Consider the following 14,660-nt stretch of genomic DNA (forward strand, 5'->3'; position numbering starts at 1 on the left):
GACAGTCGCATCTATGGCGAGTGCTACAGGAAGTGTGGGATGAAATGTCACTTGAGTATCTGGACAAACTGACCGCTAGAATGTCAAGGATCTGCAAAGCTGTCATTGCTGCACATGGAGGATTTTTTGATGAGAACTCTTTGAAATAGTTTAAGAAGTTCTGGACATTTTCTTTTTTTTCAAATTGTAATAATAATTTTTCACATTATTAATGTCCTGACTATACATTGTGATCAGTTGAATGCCACTTTGGTGAATAAAAGTACCAATTTCTTTCCATAAGAGCAAAATCTGTACATTATTCCAAACTTTTGGCCCCTTGTGTCTGTCTGTCTGTCTGTCTGTCGTGTGTGTGTGTGTGTGTGTGTGTGTGTGTGTGTGTATATCAGGGTCAGGGGTTCAAGCCCCAGCACTGCCATGATGCCACTGTTAGGCCCTTGAGCAAGGCCCTTGACCCTATCTGCTCCAGGGGCACTGTATCATGGCTGACCCTGCACTATGACCTTAGCTTAGCAGGGATATACAGAAGGGGCAGTAGTGGCTCAGCAATTAAAGCTCTGGGTTACTGACCAGAAGGTTTGGGGTTCAAGCCCCATCAGTGCCAAGATGACACTGTATCATGGCTGATCCTGTGCTCTGATATGTGGGAAAAAAAGAATTTCACATATATGTTAAAAATGTATAATGTGTGACAAAAAATGAAGGATTATAAAAGGCTTAAGTGGTTCCCCAGTTGTCTGTGATTTATTTCATATTTTTAATCTTTGTTAACTTGTAGCCAAGGTCATGTTTTGCCAGGTCTGGTTTCTTGTAGTCCTAAACATAGACTCTGACTCGGATATGATATAGGCCAAAACTGAACCTCTTAAAGCATGAATAACAGACCATGCATTTTAGCTGGGTTGCTTCTTAAGGTAAGCTACTACATGGGAAAACTTTCTTGGGCTGTAAGTTGTCATTTGACACAATACTGAAAATGTTAATATTGGCTCTATCAAGAAGATATCAAATGTTCACACACAAATGCAAAATGTCTACATACTTTTTAGGGAAATGAAAACAAATAAGAAGGATAAAAATAGACCCTGAGGGAAATTTGTACAATTTACAGTAATGGATGAGGATTATTTATAGTGGTGCCTTTGGTTGTTATGGTTGTTTCCTCCAAATTTAAAGGTGTCCTTGTAAGATAACAGAGTGACTCATCAGACAGTACTGACACCTGTTTGTGTGTACCTGACACCACTGATTCAATGACATCAAGCACTTTGTCATGCTGTTTGTGTTATTATCAAACTCAGGGGTTTAAAGTTACCTGCTGATGTATCGGGAGCAGTGATGTCATGGTCCTGTGATGCCATCGGGCCATGCTGTTGCCATGTGTGTTGCGGTACATTGTGCTGTGTGTGTCCATGATGCAGTGTGTAATGGAAACCATTGTCCTGAGTGTAATATTACACATTGACAAGCTCCAATTTAAAAATACAATTAAGAATAAGCAGTGTTTCATCAGAGGGGGGTCTAATAGTCTTCTTTATTGTTCATAATGTCTCGTCATTGGATGGTAGAAGGTTTAATCTGGATAAAGTGGATTTATAAACCTGCATGACACATTAGTGTAGGTTACAATGGCACATTATGAATGATCCAAAACAAAATCACAAATACATTTCAGAAAATGTCATATATGTATTAAGAAATACATGTCATTTCAAGAAAATTATAATGGAATATTTTTGTGTTTTCAGGTACATGTATTATACTGGTGCACCTGCTGGTCAAATTTAAGCTTCACTTTTTACCCGAGAGTGTGGCGGTCGTGTCCCTTGGTAAGTAACTGCATAAACTCACTTTATTTCAGTTTAATCTCAGTTTGCTCTTAAAACTTTTCCATTGAGTGCTGGCCAGAACAAATGCCTCAGTAATAGTGATAATGGTAATCAGAAACAGTTAATCATAAAACATGTTTCTGTTGCGTAAGCTATGCTTTTTTGATGAGCAATCAATCAGTCGATCATCAATAAATGGACTTACATAAGTACATGTGAGGACAAAAAAAGAAGTGGATTTATTTATCTAAAGTTACACAAATATTCCATTCGAATAAAGTGATAAATTTATGAATTATTAATGAGAGCATGCCGTCATCGGGTCAATGGTAAATATATATGTCAGTGTTCCCACCCAGTTGACCTACTTCACAATATCGTGAAACCAAAGTGTGAATGTACACAAATGGAGTTTCTCCAAGATGACATGTGTGTTGCTCAATGTCTCTCAGTACACAAGAGTTATGGAGACATATACAGAGTACACCACCACACAAATACCTGTACTTGGGTGCATTTTTATGTCCCAGGGGTTGATTTTTATTTAAAAATATCTTTATATTTTTTTTTTACCATGACTTAATTTATTTTTGCTACTTTTCCAATGCCTTTTACATATAGATTTTATTATTTTACCTTTGTCTTTGATAAAAAACATTATTTGTAGCATTTTTAGAACTATGATATTATAAACAAAGAACGAAATAGACATAACTTCAATATTTGTTGTGTTAAAATTTTTTATATACATTTTTATATAGGTTATATTATATTATAGGGTAATATAACACAAATAATGTTATAAATTTACACAAAATAATGATGTTTGCTAGATTTATGCTGCTAAATAAGGCAGAAACTTGTCATCGCAGTTTGTGAGAAAGGTCTATTAAGACTGTCCCACACTGAAAACCCTGTGTGGCGGGCGGGGCAGGGCCAAGCGATGACGATGCGGAGTGAGGCCGGGATGGACACCTGGGGCAAATGATCTCGCCTAGCTGTCGGTGATTGCAGTGTTGGTGGGCGAGGGAATAAGCTGCAACCAGAGCTGCAGTCAGGAGAGAGACACTGAGAAAGAGAGACGCAGAAAAGCTGTGTGTCTCTGTGTGTGATTGAGAGCTGCTGCTGATAAGCAGAGCGACTGAGAGGTCAGTGAGCTGGAAAGCCACTAGGGTGCGTGCTGCTGGAAAAGCATTGTGTGATTGTGAAGAAACTGGAAAGTGTACAATTGAATGTTGTATGTTTGGATGTGCACCTGTCTCCCGCTTCCTCCTTCCCACACGAGCAAAGGTAATTTTAAGTCTTGGCCTTCAGTGTGATTCATGCCATTAGGAAAACACTGTTTAATAAGACTCCCTATGCCTATTGACATCAAACATTATATCACAGCCAAATAATAATACCAACTGACATTTTTAAAACACGTCCATGCACGAAAGCCAAAACCAAGAAGGTCTAATACCAGGAAAAATCTATCTAATAATATTTGTGATCTAAATGTTGCTTGCAATAATTTTTGTTTCGTAGGTTACTTTTCAAAACTTGAACCAACAGCAGCCTAATTTACACTTAGAAAATTCCTGATGTTGCTATAACAATGCTAAAAGCACTTACTAATTTACTTGAAGTGAAAATCAGCCCTCCTTTCCTGTTTAATTAATCAATTGCATGATCATGCAGAATATCACAGGTTTTTAAATCCATAAGGATCTCTTGGTGATAGCGGCAGTGATGACAGCCGACTCATCAGCTAGATCTCGCGCTCTTCGCTTTCAAATTACGTACATCACTTAAAGCGTGATTGCATCACTCAAGGCCAGCTAGAAGGCCTCAACTGGGACATATCCTAAAGACCACACCCACCAAGAACAAATAAATCAATCTGATTGGCTGATGAATTTGACAATCTGACTTTAGATGCCTATTCACTTGAACTGTTGAGGGATTCTGTAGAAATTCTGAAGGCTTAACAACGTGAAGCTCAGACTCAAGTGCTCGGCTTTGGGCATGGGATTTGTGAACCAGTCGTCACGCTTCGCTTGTAAGGATCAAGGAATAAATTCTGATAAACTATTCGTTGTTTGCTATTCATTTTTAGATGAATTAGGAGTTGAAAGCGATTGAAAATACATAGGCAAAAAAGTGAATGAGAATGAGAGGCTGAAAAAATATTTATTTATTAGTCATGTTAGTCCAGCAGAGAATGCTTTGCTGGCCCTAAGATTCACCACTGCTGGAAAGTGTACAAATGAATGTTGTACGTTTGGATGTGCACCCGGCTCCCGCTTCCTCCTTCCCACACAAGCAAAGGTCTTTCACACCCTAATAAGTTCTCCTTGCTCAATTGACTGTGTAAGTGCATTCCCACAATTTAATTGAGGAATGGCATCTCCAAAAGTTGTGTAATTAAGTTCACTTAACTTGGCGTTCATATAGAATGAACTTAACTACGGTATTTAAGTTAAGGTAACTAGATACAAGTAGTCTTACCTGAGATTTGCTATTTAAATGGTGTTATTGTTACTTAATAATTTTAATTGAATGAACTCAAATTTGGATCATACAATAACACAACTCAAATAAAGAAGATAATAACTGATTCTGGATCAATTATTAAATAAACTTAATTCTCCACAGAAATGCATATAAACCTGTACTTCATTTGCACATGCACAAGGAGAACTGAGATAGTGTGAACATGGTCCAAGTTGACTAAAGGAGACACAGATCACACTAATGGTGACATCACATGACACTATTTGCAACAAAACCGCATAAATAATATCACAAAAGAGCTAAAACCTCTATGGATTCAACTAATAATAACAACTATTTAAATGCTGCTACATGTTCCCTTTGACCAAGGATTGTGGGTATTCCCCATAGCCTCAATTTTGTACTCAATTGTTTGAGTTTGATAATTGTTCAAAAGTCTATGGATTTATAAGAAAAATAAGTTCAACAAACATAGATATTTGAGTTATGAGCCTGAAACTTGACATTTTAAGTAATTAAGACAACTTGATTTTTCCAGTAATGACAACATTAGGGTTTACTGTGTACAGTTGTGGCGTCACTTGCACCATGACCAGCAATTTTGCCACTTTTAGTTTTTCCTAAGTTAGTGTTATTACCAAGGAGACAGCAATGTTGATGTGATGAGTGAAGACATTCTTTTGACACTAATGAAGCCTCTGTGCTCCTGAAAACCTTCAATGCATTTTGTGTTTTCCAAACTGTTTCCAGATCTGTCTACTACACATCATGACACTGATGTGTAGAAGACAGTGATGGGCAGTAGCTTCGCTACAAATAGCAAAGCTATTATCTTAACTACATTTCTGAGTAGTTGAGGTGGTAGCTTTGCTAGTTTTTAAATCAAGTAGCTTTTCAGTAGCGAAGCTATATTTTTGACTAGGTAGTGGCGTAGTGCTGAGAAAAGCTACACCGCTACATCATGCCTTGTACCCGGTGTTTACTATCGGCAGTTTTGAATCAAAACTAAAGATGTCCGATCACAAATGAATCACTCATCTGAGTCTGTTCTTTAAAATGAATTGGTCACACGTGATAGAAAAGCTGTCTGATTCGGTTTGTGATTCAATCTGAATGACGCTGCTGAATCATTTGTGCGCGCTCTCACTTGCCATTAAGCTCACTGAGTATTTTATAACACGGAAAATAAAGATAACGCTGGCTGCAGTGGATCTACAATCAATGGAAACCAAACCTGCAAATGTGTCCTATCATTTGCCAGTGATGAAGGTCTTTATAAAGTTAAACACGTTTGCAGCTTGTAAACGAATTCTGCAGGTAAATACATTTTCCAACCAAAAGAGTATCAAAACATGTATTAGCCTACACTAAAACCAGGGTTGGGGGAATAACGGAATACATGTAACAGTAATACTTATTTAAAATACAAAATATAAGTAACTGTATTCCACTACAGTTACAATTTAAATCATTGGTATTTAGAATACAGTTACATTCAAAAAGTATTTTGATTACTGAAGAGATTACTTTGCATTTTATTGTTATTTGTTTCATTTAATATTTAGTCCTTTCAGATGGAAAACATTTATACATATAAATGATGCGATCCAAAGTGCATTTGAACAGCGGTGAAACACTTTCTTATGATGTGTTACATTCATACGAACAGACAGAGAAGTAAGTTTAAAGTAAGTTTGGATCAGAGGAAATAGAAATAAACCTTGTGTAAATTTTCAGCTTTAAGCTAAGCTAAAATGCTATTTCTAGCCATTTTACATGACATGTTACCAGACACGATCATATTTTTATCACGAAAATTCACGTTGGATTATAATTTCTTTTTTTCTAGTAAGATCTTTGATATTAGGGCAAAAATCGTATTCTTGATAATATTTTTTGTATTGTTTTCCTGTAAAAATATCTAAAAATCCTTAAAACAAGATCAGTTTGATTGATCTTGTTTTAGAAACAACACTGCATAAGATATTTAGGTTTTTCAGAGAATGTATTTTTAACGTGTATTTTGTCTTACTGTACTGGCAGAGTTTTTATAGTCAAAACAAGTGAAAAAATCTACCAGTGCTGAAGAAGTAATCCAAAGTATTTAGAATACGTTACTGAGTTTGAGTAATCTAACCGAATACGTTACAAATTACATTTTACAGCATGTATTCTGTAATCTGTAGTGGAATACATTTCAAAAGTAACCCTCCCAACTAAAACACATAAAAAGTACCATGGCATTACCATGTTTTTTTGGACCAGTACCATTACCTGGATGCACTATGTTAATACAATGGCAGGCTATATGAATATATAGCGAAGTACTGTGGTATTATTTTAATCACCTTGAAGCACCATGTAAATACATAATGGTATATAAATATGGTAATTGCATATCAAAGTACCATGGTATTACCATCTGATACCATCAGAAATCACATTGTTATTGCCCAGATGTGCTCACACGCACACACACACACACACACACACACACACGCACGCACGCACGCGCACACACACAAGAAATTTGGCCTCTGATGATATATCCAGTAATTCTGTGTCTAGCTGCTGTATTTCTGTACTGTATAGATGAATAGTATACTGTATGTATGCAGAGATTTTATACAGAAATGTGCGAATGAAATTATGTTTAAATGGGTATGGGTTTGTAGAGGTAGTAGTCTAAATCTGAAAAATAAAATGTAAAAATAGTGATTTTTCATATTGAACACGTGTTTGTAGAGGTAGTAGTATAAATATGAAAAATACAATGTAAAAATAGTGACTTTAAATGTTGAACACTTGGGTTTGTATAAGTAGCATGTCTAAATATGCATTTATTTATTTATTTTTTACATGTACATCAGTATTGCACCTACTGTATACTGTATTGCACTAAACTGTAATGTACTGTAGCTTGGCTTTGATAAACATCATGTGAATACATCTTTTAGGTGCCTTGTTTATGACGGTATGCTCCGTGCATCTGCGGTTGAAAAAAATATGAAGTAGCTTAAATGTAGCAAGGTACTTTTGGCATGTAGCTTGTAGCGTAACATTCTACTTTCTCTAAAGCGTAGCTTTTAGCTTAGCTTAACTAATTTTTCTGTTGAGTAGGTTGTAGCATAGCTTGCTACATTTGAGTAGCTTGCCCAACACTGGTAGTAGAAGTGTCCTGACTATATTGCTTGACTTTTGCCCTGTCACACACTGTTGAGTAGCTAAATACAAGTGATGCAACAAATTTCACTAGATTTTTCAGAAGTGTGACTTTGACACTATTGCCCAACTGTTTTTAAAATGGAGTAGCTTTTCCAGTATCAAGCACTTTTCCCAACAGAAAGCAGTGTTGCATAACAAATTACAACATTACTGTTTTAATGTCACATTACAGTACATTTCAAATTAGTGGTGCAATTCATGTGTACGCTCAATCAACATTGAGAAACCTGATTTGTTGTAGCAAAATTCACAGATTGAAGTGAACATTTAAAATAAGTTACAGCAGAGCACTGTATTTTGTTGTTCTTTGTAGTGCAATAAATTATACTAAATACAAATTTGTATGTATAGTTGGATACAATGTTTTTGATTCATATTTGGGTGTTTCTTCAACTTTAGTTTTTTACAGATTGGTCATTAAGCAGCTTTCTCCATAGCAAAGTAATTTCCCCAGGAAGCTTGTGTAAAACTTACAGATTGTAGCCTCTCTCTCTCTCTCTCTCTCTCTCTCTCTCTCTCTCTCTATATATATATATATATCACACACACACACAACCCCAATTCCAAAAAAGTTGGGACACTATGAAAAAGGCTAATAAAAACAAAATAGTGATTTGTAAATTATATTCACACTTTGCTATATTGGAAGTACTACAACTAAACATTATATGATGTTTTACCTTGTGAATTTCATTTTTTTTAAATTTTTTTATGTACAGTAATTTCAAATCAGATGATTGCAACACACTCCAAAAAAGTTGAGAGAGGGGAAATTTAAGATTCATAACAATTTGACGAGTTAAAATAAGGCAATGTGAAACAGGAGATGCTAAACAGGTGAGGCAATTGTGTCATAAGGAGCCTCCAAAAACAGCCTAGTCCTTCAAGAGCAAGTATCATTCGAGATTTGTCAATATGCCAACAGATGCTTCAGCAAATAATCCAGCACTTTGAGAACAATGTTCCCCAAAGATAAATCAGAAGGATTTTGGGCATTTCACCCTCTACAGTGTATAATATAGTTAAAAGATTCAAGGAATCTGGTCAAATCTCGGTGCGTAAAGGGCAAGATGAAAACAACTTCTGAATGCACATGATCTCTGATCCCTCAAATGACACTGTCTTAAAAAACATCACTCATCTGTAATGGATATCATGTACATTGGCTTGGGATTACTTTAGTAAACCTTTGTTAGTCAACACCATTCGCCACTGCATCCACAGATGCAAGTTAAGACTTTACTATGCAAAGGAGAAACCATACATCAACACTGTCCAGAAGCGCTGCCGACTTCTCTGGGCTCGGTCTCATCGTAGATGGAAAGTAGAACAGTGGAACTGTGTTTTTTTGGTTAGATGAGTCCACATTTCAAATAGTTTTTGAAAAACAGCTGTTGTGTTCTCCCTGCCAAAGAGGAAAAGGATCATCCAAGCTGTTATCAGTGTCAGGTCCAAAAGCCAGTGTCTGTATGGGCCAGGGGTGTGTCAGTGCCCATGGCATGGGTAACTCACACATCTGTGAGGGCACCATTAATGCAGACAGATATGTAAAAATTTTGGAGCAGCATATACTACCATCCAGCATCGTCTTTTCCAGGGACGTCCCTGCATTTTCAGCAGGACACTTCAAACCACATACTGGCCGAATAAGCAGAGAGTGCGGGTGCTAGATTTGCCTGCCAGCAGTCCTGACCATCTCCAATTGAGAATGTGTGGTGCATTATGAAGTGCATAATATAGCAATGAAGACCCTGTACAATTGTGCAGTTGAAGACCTGCATAATGGATGAATGGGGGAAAATTCCACTTTCTAAACTTAACAAACTTCAGTGCCTAAATGCTTAATAATTATTATTAGAAGAATGGTGATGTTTCACAGTGGTAAACACTCGACTGTCCCAACTTTTTTGGAGTGTGTTGCAATCATCTGATTTGTACATAAAAAATAAAAATAAAAAAATAAAAAAACAAAATAAAAAAAAATGAAATTCACAAGGTAAAACATAATATAATGTTTAGTTGTAGTACTTTCAATATAGCAAAGGGTGAATATAATTTACAAATCACTCCTTTTTGTTTTTATTAGCATTTTTTATACTGTCCCAACTTTTTCAGAATTGAGGTTGTATATTTACAGTATATATATATATATATATATATATATATATAAATATATTTTAAATAAAAAAAATATATTTTGTAAAATATTCTGTTTTAGTCTTATCCCAAACTCAGCTTTTTAATATGAAACTACAAAAATCCATTATAAAAATACAAATTAATATGTTAAAAACTATGATCATCTATAAAAAAATACAATTAAAAAAAAAGTAATAATGAACCATTTAAAAATTTAACAATTTTTCAAAAATTACAACTGTTCCAAAATTGTGGCATCTTCTCCACCACACCAAACAATTGTGCCCTTTGTGTTTTTTAAAAGTTAGTGTACTTGTTTACAGAGTTAACAAAAGTGTGAGTGAAGAGCATGGTTGAGATGAAAACCAGTTTGAAGAAAACCAATTTTCTTTTCAAAAAAGCAAAAACCGACTGAAGTAATCACAGGAACAGGACAACACCGATTGGATACAAAACAGCACCACAATACAATAACAAACAATTTGACTAGACTCTTCTTCTTGCTGTTTAATGGCGGATTGCAAGCCAACGTGAATAGGTGCATACTGACACCTACTGTACCGGAGTGTGTAACATCAGGGTTTTACATACTTCAGGTTACATAAAATTTTTTACAATCTAATCCTTTATTTTTAAGAAAATGAAAGAGCCTTGCCGCATTCCCTCATTTTCTCACTCATCCCTAAAACCCCTTCCAAATTCCATCCTCGTTCTAGTTAGTATATCTTATCACATAAGATGTTCATCTCTGAATTATATTTACTACATCACATAATAACATGCTCAACATTTTCAGGAACATTACAAACATCACATTTATCTGATACACACTTCAATGCAGGACTCAACACAGGAGAGCTTATATGAAGAGGTAAGTAAGGAGGGACAGGTGCCGTTGGTCCGCTGATGAGCTAGGCAATAAGCGTTCCCACAGAAATGCCAATCACCTACCAGCTGCACCTGAAACACATGAGGGAAAACACAGACACACACAGACATGGCACACACTCATACGAGACAGACAGTCAGGGGAGGCACAGTCAGACCCGACTGTGACAGTATGATTATGCTGGACATGTAACAGTTTGATGAACATCCTGCTGTTTAACACTTCTAAAGTCTGAAAAATGTGGCATATTAAAATAAAAACTATCATCATACATATCAACATACAGTATGCATCTTTACAACTTAAATTGTTGGTCTACATACATTAAAGAATAATATTTTACATCAATACCATCATACATAGAATATTTAAACTTGATAACAGTTGGTTTTGATTTAAAAATTACTTACTGCTATCAAAATAAAGACAAATACCTCATTTTAGAATTATTTTTTTTTTTATTCACAAATCCTTTCAGAAACAGTATCTTATGTGCTGCAGTGGTGTAGACAGGGTCTGGTTCTTCCTGTTAGATCTCACATGGTGTTATAAGATCATCATTAAATCATGTTTGACCTCATATCGGTCACAGTGACTTGTCACAGACACACTGGAAATTAAATACAGTTGTTAGCGAAATTCCTGAAAGTGCCGGAGCCGAGTATTTGTTTGTAAACAGTAACTTCATCTGTAATTTTGCCAAATTATGCAAAAAGTTTGAAAATATTATTTATTTGTGTGAATTTAGGATACATAAAATGTTAGATATAAAATTAGCAAGACAAAAGAGTCTGCCATTTTATTTGAAAAAGATAAAAAATGTCATTTCCATCAGTGTCATTTCCAGCACTGAATTCTATGAAACACAATACAGAATCTGAGATGTGATAGAAATGTATGACTTTCAGGAAAAAATGACATAAATCTCCTGTGATGCATGTACAAACACTGGTGGATAATGTTAGTAGACAAATAAAAAAGAAAATAAATATTGAGAGTATGAATTTTTTTACGAGACTACTTTCTAGAAGTCTACAGTGCTAAAAGTTCCTGTTTTTCAGATATTCTGATGGGGCGTTCATCAAGATCATTGAGTCTCAGCAGTTGGCCAATTGGAAGGTGAGATTCTCTCTTTTATTTAATTACTGGTTATTTAATAGGTATACTGTATGTTAATTGCGATTAACCGCAGATTTTGAAAGTGGTTAAGTTTCACTCCATGTATACTTCTTTTCCTGTCAAAATACATTTAGTGCCTTTGAAAATAATTTAAAAAAAACAACAACAAAAAAAAAACAATATGAAACAATAACGTTTTATTAACATTTTTCAGACCAAGTATTCCACAATATAAAGGCATAAATGCACTAAAATAACACCAATTCAACTGACATTAAACATGTTCCATTGTCTAAGTGTGAGGTTGACTGAAAAAAACTTGGTTAAATATTCGTTGCAATGGGCATTATATATCTCAACTTCTCATCCTCCACAATATTAATCGTGGCTATCCACTTTGCTACAGCATTCACATGATTTGTGCCGTTTTGAACTCCACATGAAAAGCGCTGAAGAGAACTCTCAGCTCTGAGCGCTGGCACTGCACACATAAATGAATCTTTATCCAAAATGTCCAGTAAGACAGAAGAGCAACACGGCACCGGAGAAACACTGATGCTTCACTCCCATGAGCCATGTGAATGCAGCTTTTCACAGGTCCAATCTGGGTTTGTTTTGTAAAAAAACTAAAATGCTTCAGAGGTCCGTTTTCCATCACTTGATTATTGACATGGAATCACTGTTGTGTGTGTGTCAGTATAATGACGCGTTAAAGAAAAATGAACACATTAAACATTTTTAATTAATTGCATGCGTTAACCTGTTAATTTTGATTGCTGTAATAAAAACAGTGACTACATTTACTTGGACACCAGAAAGGGGGTTATTGCGAGAAAACAGCATTCCCATTTACATGCACTGTATAAGTGGTGTACACTTTACTCTCGTAAACATGTAAGCAACTTTCTCCACAGCAAAGTAATTTCCCCACGATGCTTGTGTAAATAACAAACATTGCATCAGAGGAAGACTTCACTATTTTGTTCTCCATTGCTTTGCTTTATTTCCAGATATTCCAGAGTTGTTGCGGAATTGTGCTGCAGTAGTGTGGTTTCCTTATTACATAAAACTCTGGAATGTATGAGTGCAAATACTCGACTGTGAGGGATAGTCAATATTTTACACCGGTGTGTATAAATGGGTATAATTATATGTGATTTTCCCACTGTACTCCTAGAAATGTTGGGCTCCATCGAATAATGTTTGTCATCCAGCCTGTTCACGCACATGTACTCTTCAAACACCCATCAGAATGGCACTTATGTGTTTACATGAGCACAATAAGCTGTGTTCTCCGGGAGAAACCTGAGTGTGTCAAACATCTTTCTCTTAATCCTTTAAACGGCATAAGGAAATCAGTGTTCTTGTTTACATGATGTTTCAGAACGCCACTTTCTGCTAAAACCCTGAGCAAACTGTTTTCTTAAGTGCACGTAAACGTGGTCAGAGTCTTATATACAGCCTGTTTGTTGTGAGCCGGTGGGAAATTAACTTTCTGCCCACCAGCTGGAGTGACTGTTGAATGCAGAATTTTACCAACCACTCTGATATTTTACCTGTTTATATAATATAATATATATATATAAACATATATATATTATTTTTTTTCCCATTTTTTTTCAACCCAAATATAATTCAAATATATAAAAAAACTCACTATATGTGTGAAATTGAACAAATGCACAAAAATGTAATTCTGATTGGTGTGGTCTCTCTTTTTCACACGAGCCCTTTAAAATAACTAAAATAACTAAAGATTGAAACTGAACCCAGTTTTCTTTGTGTTCACACTATTCCTGGTGTTGTTAGTGGACACTGAAATTATTATCATTGTCAGTCCACTATTGTTTTTATAGGACCCCGTCTAGGTTACCCTTAAGTTATTGTGCTGATTTCCAGTTCTTTAATATATATATATATATATATACACACAACGATCAGCCACAACATTAAAAGCCTAATATTGTGTAGGTCCCCCTCATGCCGCCAAAACAGCGCCAATCCGCATCTCAGAATAGCATTCTGAGATTATATTCTTCTCACCACAGTTGTACAGGGTACAATCATGCCACGGTCCAAATCACTGAGATCACATTTTTTTCCCCATTCTGATGGTTGATGTGAACATTAACTGAAGCTCCTGACCCATATCTGCATGATTTTATGCGCTGCACTGCTGCCACACGATTGGCTGATTAGATAATCACATGGATGATTGTTGGTGCCAGATGGGCTGATTTAAGTATTTCTGTAACTGTTGATCTCCTGGGATTTTCACACACAGCAGTCTCTAGAATTTACTCTGAATGGTGCCAAAAACAAAAAACATCCAGTGAGCAGCAGTTCTGTGGATGGAAATGCCTTGTTGATGAGAGAGGTCAACAGAGAATGGCCAGACTGGTTCGAACTGACAAAGTCCACGGTAACTCAGATAACCACTCTGTACAATTGTGGTGAGAAGAATATCATCTCAGAATGTTATTGTGAGATGCGGGTTGGTCAACAAGAGTGCATTATTGTAACAAAGCAATAGGGAAAAAAAAAAAAAATCAGATTAATCCCTGTCTTCGGACAACAATAACAATAAAACCTCTCACTGCTGTTGGCAGGAGAACCTTTTGTTAACTTTAGCTTATTATAATTATACTGTCAAGACCAGTAATTTATATAGTTTTGTTACATTTCATTACTTATTTTTAACTTCTCAATGCTTACTAGGATACTTACACTAGAATACTGCTGTTAAAAACTTAGTAGTTGTGTTCTATTGTTTTTATTTGCTCTATTGCTTATAATTTCTTTTTTCTTTATTTCCGACTGTTTACTTGTCTTGAATAATTACTTAAAGAATTGAAACATCATTTACTCAAATTAGTTAGTATTTTGTTGTGGTATCAAAAGTATTGAGAATCATCAAATTCCTTTCATATGTAAGCAAAATGGACTTTATTACTTAAATACCT

General features: G+C 35.5%; 1 pseudogene; it reads left to right on the forward strand.

The window, feature by feature from the left end:
• The first annotated feature begins 10,552 nt into the window (after positions 1-10,552).
• LOC127419359 (sodium/hydrogen exchanger 8-like) overlaps positions 10,553-14,660 on the forward strand; it is a 51,391-nt pseudogene continuing 47,283 nt past the window's right edge.

Source organism: Myxocyprinus asiaticus, chromosome 28 (genome assembly GCF_019703515.2).
Source record: "Myxocyprinus asiaticus isolate MX2 ecotype Aquarium Trade chromosome 28, UBuf_Myxa_2, whole genome shotgun sequence".
Classification (NCBI taxonomy): domain Eukaryota; kingdom Metazoa; phylum Chordata; class Actinopteri; order Cypriniformes; family Catostomidae; genus Myxocyprinus; species Myxocyprinus asiaticus.